This window comes from Euprymna scolopes, chromosome 45, assembly GCF_053919585.1.
Source record: "Euprymna scolopes isolate OS-2025 chromosome 45, ASM5391958v1, whole genome shotgun sequence".
NCBI lineage: Eukaryota > Metazoa > Mollusca > Cephalopoda > Sepiida > Sepiolidae > Euprymna > Euprymna scolopes.
Genome location: NC_136526.1, coordinates 35,044,262 through 35,060,727, shown reverse-complemented (window position 1 = coordinate 35,060,727; position 16,466 = coordinate 35,044,262). Strand labels below are relative to the sequence as shown.

Genomic DNA, 16,466 nt, shown 5'->3' with positions numbered 1-16,466 from the left:
ATACTATTAAAAAACAACCGAATATATGTCAACTTATGTCACGGTAACATATATTGAGCGAATTTCTAATAGTATTTTGTCTAGTTTATTATTTATAATACCTGTAGGGGAATAAATAAGAGCACCGGATTACCGGTGTAGGTTAAGGAGTGAGGTCCCTTGAGAAAAGAAGAGGAGAGTCCGTACACATGAGGCACGGACGCAAAAAGTTCTTCTCCTAAAAGACAATGTTGGACAGGCAGAGTACAACTCTAGAATACAGTCCTCACTCCTCCCGTAAACCCCACTATTGAAGTGAGTAATCTTTTTACCTTCATGTTCTGAATTGCAGTGTTGTCATGTTTTCATGTTTGTTAATAAATTCTTGTCATTTATACTTGTTGTACGTTTAGTAATTATTAAAGCTGGTCGGTAGTTTTGGGACTTGGAAGAACCTAAACCCGTACCAACAGTGGTGACCCCAACTAGCAACATAGAATACACAAAGCAACGTTTTTTTTATGTTTTAATAAAAAAAGGAAAATGCGTAAAATAAAAGTTTATTTTTAAATAAAAATAATCCATAACATGAATCCCGGCGTCAGAGTAGTTAAAAATAAATAAACAAAACATTTACGTACGTAAGTTAAAAATAAAAAAATAAAAAAATAATGACTAGTTACGTTTTTGTGCCACGATTTATTTTATACAAGTATCGTTACCCTTTCATCGGGATATTCACATTTTTCTCGCACAACAAATATGGCCGACTGCGTCTTCTTCAATTTGCACGCGGCGCCAGTCTCGTGATTGGCTGATGTGAACACTACGTCACACTTCGTCTTCCTCTTGCTCTGTCCCTACTATTACTACTATACAGTGTCATCTAGCTAACTGTCGCTATAAATAAATAAATAAGATAAAAATAAATAATAATAATAATAATAAAAATCATAAATAAATGTGAAATGGCGTCGCCCACATTCAGTCTGATTCCAACGGATGTACGGAATGACCCTGCTTTGTTTTTCGCACAGCTAGATTTATATTTTCAGCAGAAAACGATATCAGGACAGACTGAAAAGTTTTGCCATGTGGCGACTATATTACCTCAGGATGTTATCGTCGAGGTGAGAGACCTAATTATATCTCCTCCCACGGAGAAACCATATGACATCCTACGAGAAAGAGTGACAACTGCTGTGTCAGTTTCAGCACACAGGCGAATTTCACAATTATTAGAACAGGAAACGATGGGGGATAGCACGCCGTCACAGTTTCTAAAACGGCTGCAGAAGTTGGCTGAAGGGACAATGGACAATAATATTGTCAAACACATCTTCCTACAGCGACTACCAACCGAGTATAAGGTGGTAATAGCTGCACAAGATGAATCTATGCCAGTGGAACAAGTAGCTGAGATAGCCGACCATATTGCCGATATAATGTCGACACGGTCGTCAACGGTGGCTGGCGTTCAGACATCAGAGAAAGACGAGCTACTCTCCAAACTAATGGAGGGACAGACCAAATTGGAAGCTCGCATGAACAAAATGGTGGAGGACATCGCGAGACTTACCCTCGAGAATAAGCAAAGGCGGGGGGGGGGGGTGCGCGCAACCACTCCAGAGAACGGAGGCAGGATAGGACCGTTTGCTGGAAGCACAAGAGATTTGGGGAGAAGGCAAACTCCTGTATCCCACTGTGTAGTTACAAGAGTTCGGGAAAAGCTTAAACTGACAGAAGAATGCGGCATCAACTGTCGGTGCATCTCGTTCAGGCCGCCTATTGTATGTGGTGGAAAAAAACTCAGGTACGTCCTTTTTGGTGGACAGCGGGGCACAGGTGTCTCTCATTCCTGCGACTGCAGCCGACAAGAAATCCCCTCCCTGTAAATTCACACTACGAGCTGTGAATGGCTCGTTAATACACACATATGGGGAGAAGTGTATGGACCTTAATTTAGGCCTGCATAGAACATTTACCCACATTTTTATAGTGGCGGATGTAGACAGTGCTATTTTAGGTACCGATTTTTTACAGGCGTTCGGTTTTGTGGTGGATATAACAGGCCAGTGTCTGAAAGATCCAGAAGCGCATCTCACAGCCTGTGGGGTAGTTAGGACTGGTACTCCATTGTGTCCAGCAGTGGCACATGCAAACCAGGATAACGATTTTCTGAGTCTCTTGAAGGAATACCCTTCAATTTCAGTGCCTTCTTTCCATAGGGACGTTTTGCCACACTCCACCACACACTATATCGAAACAAAGGGTCCGCCCGTTCATAGCAAAGCTAGGCGCTTAGCACCAGAAAAGGTAACAGCGGCCAAGGCTGAATTTCAGCAAATGATGAAGTTAGGCATAGTTCACCCTTCAAAGAGCGAATGGGCTTCACCTCTTCATCTTGTCAACAAAGGTGTTAACACATGGCGGGCATGTGGGGACTACAGAGCACTGAATGCAGTCACTAAACCAGATAGATACCCAGTACCACATGTCCAAGACGTGACAGCAGTGGCTCAAAATAACCGTTTTTTTACAAAATTGGATTTAATTCGAGCATATCACCAAATACCGGTGGAGCCCGAACACATTCCTAAAACGGCTATCATCACCCCATTCGGGATGTTCGAGTTCATGCGAGTTCCTTTTGGGTTGCGGAATGCAGCACAAACATTCCAACGGTTCATAGACCAGGTGTTGTCAGATTTGCCATTCGTCTGTGCATATATTGACGATGTACTTATTGCTAGCCAAACTAGAAAGGAACACATCGGTTATGTGCGACAGGTCTTCGAACGTTTGAAGCAATATGGGATAGTCCTAAACCCATTAAAATGTGCTTTTGGTCAATCCGAAGTAATTTTTTTAGGACACCATATTTCAGAGGGAGGAATATCCCCATCACCAGAGATGGTCAAGTCCATTCAAAATTTCCCTATCCCTTCCACAATGAGGCAGCTGCGTCAATTCTTGGGGCTGATAAACTTTTATTGTAGGTTCTTACCTCACTGTGCACAAGTACTTTTACCATTGACAAGTTTGTTGACAAATGTGAGGAAGTGTGACATTGTATTTTCAGAGCACGCGGTAGAAGCATTCAACAAGATCAAGGCTATGTTGCAGGAGACTGCAAAATTGTCTCACATCCAACCCAACCAGGAGCTGTGCCTAGCAGTGGATGCATCTGCAATTGGAATTGGAGCGGTCCTACAACAAAAATCTGATGCGGACTGGAAACCTATTTCCTTTTTCTCAAAAAAATTAACAGAGACTGAGAAACGCTATAGTACATTTTCCAGAGAGCTGTTAGCTGCATTTTCCGCGATACGCCATTTCCGGCAGCTCTTGGAAGGTCAGCAGTTCCATATCCTCACGGACCACAAACCCCTGTTAGGCGCTTTACAGTCTTCCTCGGACAAATATTCTTCCAGAGAGATTCGCCAGATGGATTATATCCTTCAATTGACATCGGATATCCGGCACATCAAGGGAGCAGACAACATCCCAGCAGAGACCTTATCGCGGGGAATTAATTCCTTTCTGTTGCAGCCGGCAATTGACGTCGACACCTTGTCTAAAGAACAACAGAAGGATGAACATTTACAAAATCTCCTGCAGAATAATCCAACCATTGAACCTAGTGACAATTACCAACCCTACCAGCCACACAAAAGTTGTGTGTGACACAAGCACAAACAAACTGCGACCATACGTTCCAGCATCGCTACGCAAAGACATATTTAAGGCAGTACACGGTCTATCGCATCCAGGGGCCAATGCCTCTGTAAGGCTACTAACAGACCGATATGTCTGGCCGCGAATAAAAGCTGATACAAGAGCATGGGCGAAAATGTGTGTGGAGTGTTAAAAAGCCAAGGTCGGTCGTCACACGCGGGCTCCTCTAGGCACGTTTCCAGTTCCAGATGAGAGATTTCAGCACATTCATATCGACATCACCGGACCATTTCCGACATGTGAAGTCAGTGCTATCTGCTGACATGTATCGACAGATTCTCACGATGGTTTGAAGCTCTACCGATGCCAGACATGACGGCATACACAACTGCCAGGACATTCCTTGCTGGCTGGGTGGCCAGATTCGGTGTACCACAAAATGTTACATCAGACAGAGGTCGACAGTTTGAGTCAGACCTTTTTCATAAACTTGCAAAACTTTTGGGCACCAAGAGTATACACACCACGGCTTATCACCCCCAGGCAAACGGCATGGTCGAGCGACTATATCGCAGTCTGAAAGCCTCCTTACGGGCACAGCTTACGGACAATACAAGGTGGTTAGAACATCTGCCACTAATATTGTTGGGACTGCGGACAACGGTGAAAAGAGATATAGAGTGTTCAGCAGTGGAGGCTCTATATGGAACCACACTGCGGTTGCCAGCACAATATTTTTTTGAAGCACCAAAAAAAGTTATGGACATGACAGCGTTTGTCGACCGGCTAACAACAAAAATGGCTAAGATGATATATTCTCCCTCAGGCTCGAATAGGAACATGGTCCCATATGTACCTAAGGGTTTAGAGACTTGCACGCACGTCTTTATCCGTGATACGGAAAGGAGGCATTCCCTGCAACTGCCGTATCGTGGCCCCTTTAAGGTTGTGGAGAGACAAAATAAGTTTTTCAAGGTGCTTATCAAGAATGAGGAACAAAACATTTCGGTAGACAGGTTAAAACCCGCAGCACTGGAAGAGACATATCTGAAAGTATCACCCCCAAACGCCATGCCAGTAGATATGACGCTTCAGAAAGTAGAAAAGAAAAAGACACGGTCAGGTAGACATGTCAGATGGCCAGCACATTTAAAAAATTTTGTGACGGTTTAAATAAAATTAAAAATGTTGCCCATTTATTTCAGGTACTCCGTATTTTGGGGGGAGTACTGTAGGGGAATAAATAAGAGCACCGGATTACCGATGTAGGTAAGGAGTGAGGTCTCTTGAGAAAAGAAGAGGAGAGTCCGTACACATGAGGCACGGACGCAAAAAGTTCTTCTCCTAAAAGACAATGTTGGACAGGCAGAGTACAACTCTAGAATACAGTCCTCACTCCTCCCGTAAACCCCACTATTGAAGTGAGTAATCTTTTTACCTTAATGTTCTGAATTGCAGCGTTGTCATGTTTTCATGTTTGTTAATAAATTCTTGTCGTTTATACTTGTTGTACGTTTAGTAATTATTAAAGCTGGTCGGTAGTTTTGGGACTTGGAAGAACCTAAACCCGTACCAACATACCTTTTCCCAAACTTCCCCTCTCCGAGAGAGAGTCGGCCGCCATTTTGAATTTTCCAATACATCGGTAAACACTGCATGTTTTTTGAGCTGAATAAACATGTTACACTGAATAAAAACACAAAAAAATATATCCAGTTAGGTAGAAAAGTAACTTATCTTGCCTTTGATAACATTTATTTGTTATATATTTGTTTTTTGACAACTTTTTCGAATCTATGTGTACAGTAATACAAACCCAATAAATGTTAATAAAGGCAAGTTAAGTTACTTTTCTACCTAATTGGATATTTTTTTAGTGTTTTTATTTAATGTAACATGTTTATTCAGCCCGAAAAACATACAGTGTTTACCGATGTATTGGAAAGTTAAAAATGGCGACCGACACTCTCTTTCACGCGGTAAGTTTGGGAAAAGGAGTTTAAAAAAAAAGAAGAAAAAACTAGATAAAATACTGTTAAAAACCCAGCGAATATATGTCAGCCTATGTCACGGTAACAATATAAATAGAAGTTTTTTCTTCTGAAATACCTATGTTATTGTTTATATATTATTGGCATAGTAACGTACCGGTGATTAGGGAAATTAGTTCCTTTTATGTGATAACGAATGCGAGATTATTTTTCCACCTAAACTATAGTCTTGCCAGGAGACAGAGACAGACATGTTCATCTGTTCAATTATACAAAACATCTCTGTTACCGACAGGAGATTGGAAGAAATAAGGGTGAAACAACACTCTGACAAAATCTGCAGTCAACTCATGAACTATTATAAAATGGACCATTGGCCTGAAGCCGCTACACGAGACCCTCAGCTAAGACCCTACTGGTTTATAAGGCAGGACCTTACAGTCTGCCAAGGACTTTTACTGTATCAGAACCAACTAATCATCCCTGCGGATCTTCAAAAAGGCATCTTGGATCGTCTTCATGAGGGACACCAAGGTATAGTGAAATGTAGAGCATTGGCACGGAGTAATGTTTGGTGGCCAGGACTTTCAAAACAAATAGGGGAGAAAATAGAAAAATGTAGTATTTGTGAAAGAGAAAGAAGATATCCGCCAGAACCCCTACAACCAACCAAGTTGCCAGACTACCCTTGGCAAAAAGTTGCAATGGATTTATTTGAATTGAATGGCCACAAATATCTCATAATTATAGACTATTATTCAAGATGGATAGAAATATCACATCTTGAAAATACCAATGCAAGTTGTATCGTAAACCACTGCAAATCAATATTTGCTAAGTACGGTATACCTGAAATGATAAGTGACAATGGCCCTCAATTTATATCTAAAGATTTCCTGGAGTTTGCAAAAATCTATGGTTTTATTCACCTTACCATTAGTCCACACCATCCTCAAGGCAATGGCGAAGCAGAACGTGCTGTTCAGACAGTCAAAAATCTTTTTAAAAAGTCAAAGTATCCTTACATTGCTTTACTTAATTACCGTACTACTCCACTACAGCATGGCTAAAGCCCTGCAGAATTGTTGATGAATAGGAAACTCAGGACTCGCATTCCAGCACTTCCTCACCAAAATGAAAATTATCAACAAAGTGTCGAAAAATTCAAAGAAGCAGACGCTCGGGTCAAAATGAAACAAAAGTCGTATTTTGATAAACGTCATAGAACTAGAGAACAAACCCCTGTTACCCAAGGACAGGCAGTTTGGGTGAAAACACCCAAAACGATCCCAGCCAAAAGTGGTAGATACTGTTTCTCCAAGATCAGTCCTGGTTGAAATGGACTCAGGATTGTTTCGTAGAAACAGAAACCATCTTCGAAAAAGAAATGAGCACATCGATTTTCCTCAAATAGCTGCACCGACAGAATTATCTGTCTTACCAAATGCATCCAGAGACATTCCTGAGTGCATCTACAATAATTTAATAGGACAAACTAACCAGACAGATGTGCAGTCAACTGTACACGAGGATATCCAATCCTTTAACTCAGAAAGTCCCAAAGTAAAATATACAAAGAGTGGTAGAAAAATTCAACCACCAGAGAAACTTTCACTATGAATTTGGGACTTGAAAGGGGGATGTGGAATAATCGGAATTACCTCCCTTGGACTGTTAACCCTCTTTCCTCTTAATTGAACTCTTTTGGAATGAGAGACAAAGAAAGGTAATGTAATCGAGGTCCACGCGGGCTGGAAGAAGAGTAAATAAATCCTGTCGTATTTCATATTTCTCTTTTTGTTCTGTTCTTATATTAAACCCTTCAAAACATTACAGTAAGGGAGGTAATCTGTGGTTTGCTGTCGGTAAAAATTGTGAATTATCTCCCTTCCAACATGTAATGGACATGTTTTACTGCTAAGTACATGGCGAGCACTTCTTGACTGAAAACGTTGTATTTTTGCTGAGTTTTACTCAACTAAACAGAAAAAAAAGACAAAGGTTTTGTTTGACTGTTTACTACCTGATTGAGAAAAGCACCAACAGCTACAGCAGAAGCATCGGTCGAAAGAAAGAGCTGACCTGTTGGTCAGGGTTGATGTAAAAAAGTTTTGTGTAGTTCACCAGAGCAGTTTTGGAATCGTGGAAAGATGAGGGTGCTTCATGTGAGAGCGACAGACTCTTCTTACACGTGCGGAGTGAATCCGTGAGCTTAGACAGGTGATGCCAGTAGTTGGATATGAAATGACAGTAATAGTTCACAAGTCCAACGTAACAACGTAATTAGCACAAGGAAGTAGGGACCGGAAAATCCTGGACTTCTTACAGTTTTTAAAGGGCGTAAGTCCAGATTTATTGATCCATTGTCCGAGAAAATCTAGGGAATTGACACTAGATTCACATTTTGCAACGTTTTTTTTTTTTAGTCCATACAATTGAAAACGTTAAAAAAAACTTCAGTAACGTGGGTCAAGTGTTCTTCCAGTGACGAATTTGTGATAAAGATGTCGTCAATGTATGAAAAGACGAAGGGATGTCCACGAAGGACTTCATCAATAAATCTTTGAAATGCCTGGCCGACATTATGCAATTAAAAAAGTAAGCAGGTGAACTCGAATAGTCTGAAAGGTGTGCAAATCGCCGTCTTATGAATGTCATTATCAGTGACGGGGATTTGATTGTATGCACGATTGCACGGATTGTCTGGTACGGCTGTACGTGCATGGTAGTCAGTGCAGGATCTTCAGTCTCCTTCAAATTTCTTTCATACCATGTGTAGTAGTGATGGCCAAGGGCTGATGGAGCGTCGTATTATGTTGAGATCAATCAACTGTTGAAATTCTGAGTAGGTTAAAACTATCTTCTCCAGGCACAGTAGTCAAGGTTTGGCATGTACAGGAGCACCTCAACTTCAGATGTAATGTCGCACATGGTTTTTAATGTTCTCAGTATGGGAGAAGGGTTGGGTTAGTCAGGGAATTTACTCAACAGTTCAGCAAAAACTACATGTGATGGTGTTGTGGTGCGTAAGCTGGGTGTGCCTCAAGAAAGTATGCCGCAAAGGACAATAAGGGATGTCCTGGTATTGGCGGCTAAACGACGGTGTTTCAGGTCGATCGAAAGTTGGAAATGGGATAAATAATCAGCGCCAAGAAAATGTATTTTAACGTCAGAATAAATATCTATGGTGGGAGTCTTATTGAAGACTAAAATAGAGGCAGTGGCATAGCATCAGTTTTTGCCGCCCGGGGCGGTCGGAAAATTTGCCCCTCCCCCTCTGCTGGCATATAATTATCTGCTTTGTCCCCCCTTCTCCACTCGCATATAATTACCTGTTTTGCTGCCCCACCCCTACTACTGGCATATGACAACCTGTTAAAACCTTCAAAATTCCAAAAAGCCCTCAAAATATTTATTTTCATTGAACCAATGTTTTCACAATTCCCTTCAGTTACATAATTCCTCTTTTTTTAATTTTTATTTAATTTAACAATTTCTTTTTCAATAATTTGAATAATAAGCATGTAAACATTAATCTGAAAGGAATTATGTAAACATTAATATGAAGCAGAAGAAACCAAATATTTTTTCAAAACAAAAACGTATAATTCAAATTATAAAAAAAAATGTTAAATTAATTGGCTACACAAACAAATATAATAATAAATTTAAATGACACCTGAAAATGTTATGAAATGATAAAATCATTTTTATTTACTTTTTTGTTGTTGTTAGTCTGAATTTTCGCAAAAAAACATGGATGTATCAAATAGAGAATAGTCCGATGTAGTCTTTTCTTTTTTCTTTATAATGTTATTATCAAGAGGTCGAGCCAACATTTTTTGGAATATGTAAATCAACTGCTTTCTTTAAAAGGTTACCTAGAGAATTTATGCAACTTTTTAAAAACTTTGTTTTACAAATAAAATAAATGTACATCGAATGTTGATGTTATTATCATTTTAGTTTTAGTGATGATTTAAAAACAATAAATGTTTATCATTAGTACCAATAATGAAAAATTAAATCAAAAATTTAAAACAATCGGTTTTGGAATCGTAAATTAGGAACACATCTATCCGATTCCGATACCTGCAAAAGTTCCAATTTTCTTTACAACCTCTTCGGTATAAAATTTCAAATTTTTTGTTAGCTTTGATCCTTATTTTTATTTATTTTCTATTTTTATCCTTACAAATACCGCCCCCCTGGAATGTGCCGTTCATAAAGTAGGGACACATTTTTCCAATTCCACTACCTCCAAAATTCCGATTTCTTGAAACTTGTGGGTATAAAATTTAAGATATTTTGTTAGATTTATTTATTAATTTTTAATTTTTCCTATTTTCTATTTTTAACATCTAAAAATGCCGCCCCCCCCATAACATGTGCCGTTCGTACAATAGGGACACATTTTATTCGATTCCAATACCTCAAAAGGTTTCGATTTTTAAAAAAACCTTTCGGCATAAAATTTAAGATATTTTTCTTAGCTTTTATTTATTTATATTTATTTTTTCTATTTTCTATTTTTAATCTCTCAAAATGCCACCCCAGATGTGTGGCACTCATAAAATAGGGACACACTTTTCTGATTCCGATACCTCCAAATGTTTCGATTTTTTATCATCTTTTTGGTAAATAAATTCCGAATTTTTTTTTAGCTTTTATTTTTTAATTTATTTTTTCTATTTTCTATTTTTAACCTCTCAAAATACCGCCCCTGACGTGTGCCATTCATAAAATAGGGACACATTTTTCTGATTCTGATATCTCTAAAAATCCCGATGTGTTATAACCTTTTCGGCATAAAATTTCATATTTTTTGTTAGCTTTCATTTAATTTTTATTTTTACTCTCTAAAAATGCCGCCTCCTGGAAGGTGCCGCCCGGGGTGGACCTACCCCCACCCTCCCTTGCTACACCATTGAGTAAAGGGTTAGAGAATGTGTACCAAAGGTTTGGATGGGGCTTCCGTTCGTTACTTGTAGTGTAGAAGAGTTTGCTGCTGTAATGTTACATCATGTAGGATGGACTACACTAACAGCAGCACCGGTATCCACTAAGAAGTTCCGACAAGTAAGTGTGTCAGATACATAAAGTAGGTGACATATCTGGAGAGATGAGGTGGAATTTGTGGCACAATTCTACAGATTACCCATTTAAATTATCTGAACATTCTTTCTTATGTATTACCAATACAAAGTGAGTATAGATGTATTTTATATGTTTGATGACTAAGGCTATGACAACGGCATATTCTTTTTCTTTCTTTTGACTCTCGAATATATATCCGACACAGTTAGACACAGTTAATCAACCGAGAACCACATCACTCTATCTAAAAGCATATCAGATATCAAAGGATATACACTCGAGAGTCAAAACAATAAAAAATATGCTGTTGTCCTGTGATACTATAAAATGGCCCTGAGGTGGATTTGAGCGTAGAGGAGGGAATAGACAAAGGAAGAGGAAATAGCTTAGAATAAACAAAGAAATCAGAAATATCCTACAATCAACAATAGATAGGAAGTAACAAACAATAGCAATAGAAACCTACTGATAAAAAAGGGAAGGGCAGATTGCTGAGAGGGAGGAATAGACAAAGGGATAGGAAATGGCTTAGAATAAACAAAGAAATCGATAGATAGGAAGCAGAAAACAATAACAATAGAAACCTACTGATAGAAGAGAGAAGGGGAGCTTCTGGTAGCCAGGGTGGGGTGGCCGCTAGACGGCGGATGGAAGTTGGACGGTTAGAGTTGACATCTAGATACCCGTGACAGCGTATGGGAGTTGATAACGACTACAGTTGAACAGTTATAGAGTTGACTGTGAAATAGAGATGTGGACAATTTTAGAGTTGACTGTGAAACAGAAATAGAGACGAATGTATCATCGATAGAACAGGGAGAAGACACACTCACAAGTCCAACAGTCAATTTATATGTGAACATTGGCGTTTGTGTTTTTCCTTTCTTTGTTCATATTTTTATTTTGTGAACCGCGTGTGTTCCCACCGACAGTCGCCAGCAAGAAAATGATGATCCAGCCATAAGAGGAATAGTCGAACAAAAAGTCCACGGTACACGGGGGGGGGGAGTAAGGGAGAGAGAAGAGTGGCACTATGGCTGTTACAGTTGAGATGATTAAAATTCCTCATGATTTTATTTTTATTTTTTAGGGGGTGGAGCGAATTATTTTGAAGTTGGTTAAAATTCCTCCTGTTTATTTTTTGGAGTGTGGGGCGAAATATTGTGGAGGTGGGTTAAATTTATCCTGTTTATTTTGAGAGGGTGGGTCAAAATGGCGGAATGCCTGTTATTTTGGAGGTGGTTAAAATTCCTCCTGTTTATTTTTGGGAGGTTGCGGCGAAATGGCGGAATGTCTGTTATTGTGGAGGTGGTTAAAATTCCTTTTGTTTTATTTCTACCTCGATGGAGGGGCGAGGTTGATTTTCCCTCTCTGGCATTAAAAGGTGTACCAGTTGTCTGGAGCCAGTCAAAAAAAAAGGAATTGCTTTGAAGAGTTTTTTAAAGGGTATTCAAATAAGCCTGGAATACCAAGAGAGTATGGTGCACACCTGTAGTCCCGGTTTTGAAATGATACACCGAATTTCTGCTTTTTTTTTTGTTTCTGTTTTTTAAGTGAAGGACATATATCTGGTGTTTCATTATTCATGTAATATGCATGAATTTTATGTAATTTATGTTGATATGATTTTGTGTTTTTGTAATTTATGTAATAAATGACAAGTTGGGCATGGGAGGTGTGTGATACTATAAAGTGGCCCTGAAGTGGATTTGAGCTGAGAGGGGGGAATAGACAAAGGGAGAGGAAATCGCTTAGAATAAACAAAGAAAGAGGAAATATCTTACAATCAACAATAGATAGGAGGTAGAAAACAATAACAATAGAAACCTACTGATAAAACAGGGAAGGGCAGCTTCCGGTAGCCAAGGTGGGGTGGGCGACCTGAGAGACCAAGACAGAGGAGACAGTTGACATCTAGATGTGCTAGACGGCGGATGGAAGTTGGACGGTTAGAGTTGACATCTAGATACCCGTGACAGCGTATGGGAGTTGATAACGACTACAGTTGAACAGTTATAGAGTTGACTGTGAAATAGAGATGTGGACAATTTTAGAGTTGACTGTGAAACAGAGATAGACGAATGCAACATCAATAGAACAGGGAGAAGACACACTCACAAGTCCAACAGTCAATTTATATGTGAACATTGGCGTTTGTGTTTTTCCTTTCTTTGTTCATATTTTTTATTTTGTGAACTGTGTGTGTTCCCACCGATAGTCGCCAGTGAGAAAATGACGATCCGGCCATGAGAGGAATAGTCAAACGAAAAATCCATGGTACACAACGTTGGGAGTCGGCGATTTATCGTGGGGTGCACGTCGGGTTAGTCCTAGCCCTATTGATGATGGAGCTTGTATATGAGTTACAGAACTCATTGCTGTTGATGTGATGTTTAATTACATCATTGCCCATGGCTGCATTAAACAAACGTGCACTGTCACTGTATATGTGGCCGGGTACTTCATAAATATAAGAAAAACGAAGCAATGCTTGGACTAAAACTTGAGTGCTCATATCAGGCACAAGCTCAATGTGAATAGCTTTCACATTCATACATGTGAAAATCAATAAATAGATTTTTTTTAGACTTTTCCTCGTTTTGCACTCAAATGTGACCCATGTAATCGATACTGGTGTGTTTGAATGAATTTAATTAACCTTACTCTGTGTTTAGGCAATTTTGTCAAATTGAGGAAATTGAAGGGTAGGCTGTTTAATTTTCTACAAGTATTGCATTCAGAGATGACAATCTTCACAGATTGCCTTGCTTGTACAACCCAACAATATCCGGTCACTTGTGCTTATACCCAAATGCTCGACTCAATTATGGCTATTCAAGACTATTATTTTTGTAAGAGGGTGATGCTTTGCAATTAAATCAAGATAAACAAAATTATAATCGTATCTTGTTGTATTGGCTTCTGCAATTCACTCTCAAGATCCAGTCAGAATAAAGATTGTTTTCATTTATTTCTTGACAGAGCACTAATTGTTTTATTGTAGTTATCAAATATTTGTGACAGGGAGGGTTAATATGTACCCACTCAATGGTTAATCTGCCTTCTTAAGACTACTGATAATTTTTCATACATAATGTGGCTGACCAAGAACAATCCTCAAAATAATCTGATATGAAGTTTTTAGTTCGGAAAAATCTGCTCTCACTTCAACAAAGTATTGTTTCACAGACACAAATTCAAGATGATGTTGAGGAGAAGTAAAAATGATTTGCTTGAAAATCTCATTAATTTTTTCGAGGGTTTCCAATCTTTTTGGACTCAAATGTGTCCCGTGTAATCAATAGTAGTGTGTTCAAATGGATTTATTGACCTTATTCTGTGTTTAGGCAATTTTGTCAACTTGAGGAAATTGAAGGCTAGGCTGTTTAATTTTCTACTAAGTATTGCAGTCACAGACAACAATCTTCACAGATTGCCTTGCTTGTACAACCCAACAATATCCGGATAATCTTAATTTGGTCACTGTTGTGCTTATACCCCAATGCTCGACTCGATGATGGCTATCCAAGACTTATTTTTAGGATGACGTTTTGCAATTAAATTAAGATTTAAAAAAATTATAATCTTGTTGTATTGGATTCTGCAGTTCACTCTCAAGATCTATTCAGAATCAACATTTGATTTATTTCTTGACGTCACTAATTCTCTCATTGTAGTTATCAAATATTTGTGCCAGGGAGGGTTAATACGTCACCACTCAATGGTTAATCTCCCTTCTTAAGACCACTGGTAATTTTTCATACATAATGTGGCTGACTAAGAACAATGCTGGGAAGCTATCCTAAAAAAAAATCTAGTGTGAAGTTTTTAGTTCAGAGAAATCTGCTCTCACCTCAACAAGGTATTGCTTCACAGACACAAATTCAAGATGATGTTGAGGAGAAGCAGAAATGATTTGCTTGAAAATCTCATTGATGATAAATGGTGCAGCCAAAGATTCTTTGATTAGCAGGTTTACAACTACATCAAGATTTTTATCTTTAGAGGTAATGATGGGAAGCAAATTATAAGGCATAATCTCTCAAATATTGCATTAATAAAACATACCAGACTTAATAGTCAGTCCAGGTTTTTGAATTGAGAGAATATTTTTTATTTCGAACTTGGAAGGATTTATTTCACTAAAGATTGCACATTGTAATTTGGAGATGGAAAGTATTTTTTACGATTAATTTATTTAATTTAAAAATGTAGTTGAATTGATTAGCTCGCAGTGAAAGCATTTTTCATAACTTTTTTTTTTTCACGTGTACAAATATTTTTTTTCCTTTAGGAAATTAAGTTTAGTCTTTAGTCTTTCAAATACAATCAAAAAATAGTTAGAAACCTACAAAGGAATTATGATAATCGACTTCCAAAACTAGGTCCCCCTATTTTTGCCCGCCCATTTTTGCCCGCCCATTTTTGCTCGTACCTTGTATTTTTTTAGCATGATTGCGTCATATAGAGATCAAAGGTATATTGGAAAATTTCTGGAGCATTTGTTTATATGTGCAGATGTTGATCCCGAGATAATAGAATTGCCGGCTCTCAGCCAATGAGAATAGGCAGATTTTAAGAAGGAAGAATTTATTATTTGAGAATCGGGAAAAGGAAAGATTATGTTATTTGTATGTAGCTAATAACCAGTTATGATGCGTGCAATATAACTATAGTGGGAAAATGTAGAATTTGTTCCGGTACCAACTGGTAGCAGTAGGAGGACTTATAGAGAAAAATAGAGACTCCTTCCTCTATAGATGGTGCGATATTGATGATGTTGCTCCTAAGTATGATAGTATGAACAGTTACCTCCCCTTAGCGAACTCTCTAAGGAACAGAGTTTGAAATATAGAACCACTTCCATTTAGGCGGGTTTTTTCGGAAGAATAAAAAATGGAGCTCATATTATGACTCCTTTAACTTCATCTCATGCGTTGTCGTCCTTCCTTCCATAAAAATGATAATATTTCATGGTGACAACGGTGGGATCTTTGCGATGCCCTGCTGATCAGATGAATGTGGTCAAAACATATGAGCGACCTAAAAAAAAAGAAGGAACAAAAAAAATACGAACGGCACTATGTTACGAAGTGTGAGTAAACTTTCAAATGTGAGAAGACTGCAGCCACAATTAAATTTACACATTTTTACTCATTTTTATCTGCGTCGAAGATAAACAATGGGAGTCAGAGAATTTTGATGACGTTCTAGCTCGATGTAAATTGCAGGCATTAAAGTGCAAATTCTGGGATATCCAGGAAACAGAGGAACGACTCATCGAGCAGGTCATATCTGAAACGAAGCACCCAGAATTTAAAAAACAACTTTTAGCGAAGGATAAAGATCTAACACTGCAGGAAGCTATAAACTGTGGCAGGACACATGAAGCTTCCATAGACCATATAAGACAGCTAGCTGACAAGACCCCTACAATGGAAGAACTTGTACATAAACTGTCTGGTGCCAAATATTTTTCTAATTTGGTGCCAAAAATGGATATTGGTCCATCAAACTTGATGCAGCCTCACAACTGTTGACTACCTTCGACTACCCTTTTAAAAGATTTTGTTTCCAACGTATGCCTTTTGGTCTGATGATGTCTCAGGATGTTGTTGGGGAGGCCCCTCCATGGGAATGGACTATCTGATGACGTCACTTCCTCTGGTGACGTCACTTCTGGTAAAGAGTACTGGTGCCCGCCAGTCAGAGATTGGCATG

At 38.7% G+C, this 16,466-nt stretch overlaps 1 long non-coding RNA gene across 2 annotated transcripts in view; it reads right to left on the bottom strand.

Annotated features, from left to right (window-relative positions):
• LOC145269412 (uncharacterized) overlaps positions 1-16,466 on the bottom strand; it is an 80,667-nt gene that overhangs the window by 31,864 nt on the left and 32,337 nt on the right. The window lies entirely within an intron of this gene.